Consider the following 2700-nt stretch of genomic DNA (forward strand, 5'->3'; position numbering starts at 1 on the left):
TGATGGCTGCTGCAGATTCATCAGGTTTTTCACCATCATTCTTTGGTTCTCCGTCATCATCAACATTAACGAATTTAGAACCAATTGGGCTCCCAAAACTGGAGAAATCGATGTTTTTGATGATTGATGCAAATGGGGTTCCTGGCTGGAATCTAGAGCATGCTCCTTGGGTTTTCTCTAATTTTTGTTTTAGAGCTGACTCAGATTCTTTTAGTTGCAAGATTTCTGCTTCAGTTTGAGCTACCTTTTCTTTCAGGCTTTCCAACTCAGCGATTTGCTGGAGAGCTGCATTCAATTGTTCTTCAACGGCAGGTTGGGCCATTTTTGTAGGATTTTTGAATTTTTATAAGATAAGAAAAAAGGATTTAAAGAGCTAGATGCCCCACGGTGGGCGCCAATTGTTTTGTGTGGATTTTGCGCAAGGCGAAATTACGTCAGGGTAGATTTAAGTAGGGTTAACTAGCTCCAAGTGGTCTGATGGTCAGGTCGTCACGGTTAAAATATAAAGCTGTAAGTATAACAAAATAACAATAATAAGACAAAGTATTTTGTACGTGGAAAACCCTTGAATGGGAAAAAACCACGGGCACCAAGCCAGGAGAGGATTTCACTATGTAATTTGGGAGAATAATTGTATGATAATGACAATGTTTATATTTCTCTAAGTATTGTGTATGTAGATGTATGCTTCTTCTTGTGTGTACGATGTGTTGCAAATGTGTTCAAAGTATTCCTAATATAAGCTTCACTTGAACGACTGCCTGATGCTGGATTTAATGCGGATTATTCTCCATAATTGTCCATAATAATTGTCAATAATTCTCCCTTAATTACTGCATTTACTGCGAGATCTTTCCATTCAATGCTGCGCACATAATCCTTTTATAATACGCGTTTACGGTCTAATATCGTCCTGATATTTTGACCATTGTCCTCTCCATGGCATGGCGCCTATCTTCATGTGTCCTGATAGCCTGACATCCTGACAGCCTGATAGTCAGGTTTAGATGAGATACTGATCAGGTAGGTCTGCGGATTTCCAGGCTTAACACTGGGCAACTTGAGTTTCAAGTGACTTGATGGATGCATCTTTTTGTTGGTCACTTAGCTGCCACTACTTTGTCAAAGACGGCAACATCGTCTTCAACTCACCAATCTCACTTACTCCACTTGAAGATGATGCACCGTGGTTCGGTGGAGGAAATGAAGGAGGCTTTTGAAAGCCTTGTTGAGCCTTGTGAGGAGGGACATACGGCTGTTGCTGCTGCTGCGGAGGAGTGGGATTGAGCACATTCTGACTTGTCCACCTCAAATTGGGGGGGACTGCCCCTTGGTTATTATAATAGGAACCCCCTCCTTGCCTATTTTGTTGAAAGGCAAGGACGTGTTCCTTCTCTGTAAGACAGTCAATAGGAGTATGACCGTTGTTGCTCCCACACCTCTCACATGTGACGGTGTCCTGTCTAGTAAGCAAATGAACCGTCTGAGGTTCCCCAGTAGATTGCAGATCCAATCTGTCAAAATGGCCATTCATGGCTTCCAGCTGAGCCACGACTGCCTTATCAACCGAGTGAACTGTTCTAATACCATCCCTTGGGTTCCCATACTCAGCACAATGGGTTGACATCTCCTCAATAATGGCCCATCCCTTATCATCATCGGTATTCTTTTGAAATCTTCCATTGGATGTTGCGTCAAGTATAGCTCTGTGGTAGTCGTATAACCCATTGTAGAATTGATTGGACAAAAACCATGGATCAAAACAATGGTGAGGAAGAGACGTCACCAATCTCTTGAACCGACACCAAGCTTCATAGAAAGTCTCATCAGGTGCTTGCTTGAAACTAGTGATCTTTGCCCTCAGCTGATTAGTGCGCTGCGGAGGGAAATATCTCTTATAAAAAGCAAGAGCAAGGGTCTCCCAGTTCGTGACCCCTAGGCCGTGCGGTCCAAGTCAGTCAGCCACTCCCTGGCTGAGTCAGTCAAAGAAAAAGGAAACATCATCTCCTTAATCTTGTCTTGAGTTACCCCCTTTGTGGCGGGGATAGTAGAACAGTAGTCCGTAAAGAGCTCCATATGCTTCCTCGGGTCTTCACCTGCCACACCTCTAAAGAGATTTCTCTCCACCAGATTGATATAGGACGGACGGATGTCAAAAGTATTCCCGTCCTCAGTCTGGAGATTGAAACCTTTGGGAATAGATGATGCTTTAGGCTCCGAATGACTAGCAATGTTCGGCATCTTTACTGGTTGGTTTACAGAACTGGAATTGTCTTCTTCTAAAGATGGGTCTTCTGTAAATAGGAAATGCTGAAGCTTGGGTTCGAAAGTACTCAAGTCTTCCTTTCGTGATTCTCTTTGCAGACGGAGTCTATGCTTGAATAGTCTCTCTAGCTTAGAACCAGCTGAAACTAACTCCAACCTGTTTGACCTGGGCATACATAGCACTGAAAGAAAATAAATAAGAACTGCCTCAAGGAATAAAAATTCTCCGAGACGGATAAAATAAACGAAAAAAAACAGATAGGGCAATTGCCTCCCCGGCAACGACGCCAAAATTTGAAAGGGATGTCGTATACCTATCAAAAATAACCAACTGGTCTAACTAATATAGCTAGGGAAGTCGGGTCGATCTCCTCAGGGAGGCAAGATATCTGTAAAAGTTTTGCCTATTCGGTCACAATTGGGGGTTGTAATTTG

General features: G+C 43.0%; 1 non-coding gene across 1 annotated transcript; it reads left to right on the forward strand.

The window, feature by feature from the left end:
* The first annotated feature begins 1760 nt into the window (after positions 1-1760).
* LOC141603757 (small nucleolar RNA R71) lies at positions 1761-1866 on the forward strand. Its single transcript, XR_012525613.1, has one exon. It is a non-coding gene; the product is annotated as a small nucleolar RNA R71 (small nucleolar RNA).
* Positions 1867-2700: the final 834 nt, after the last annotated feature.

Source organism: Silene latifolia, chromosome 9, assembly GCF_048544455.1.
Source record: "Silene latifolia isolate original U9 population chromosome 9, ASM4854445v1, whole genome shotgun sequence".
Classification (NCBI taxonomy): domain Eukaryota; kingdom Viridiplantae; phylum Streptophyta; class Magnoliopsida; order Caryophyllales; family Caryophyllaceae; genus Silene; species Silene latifolia.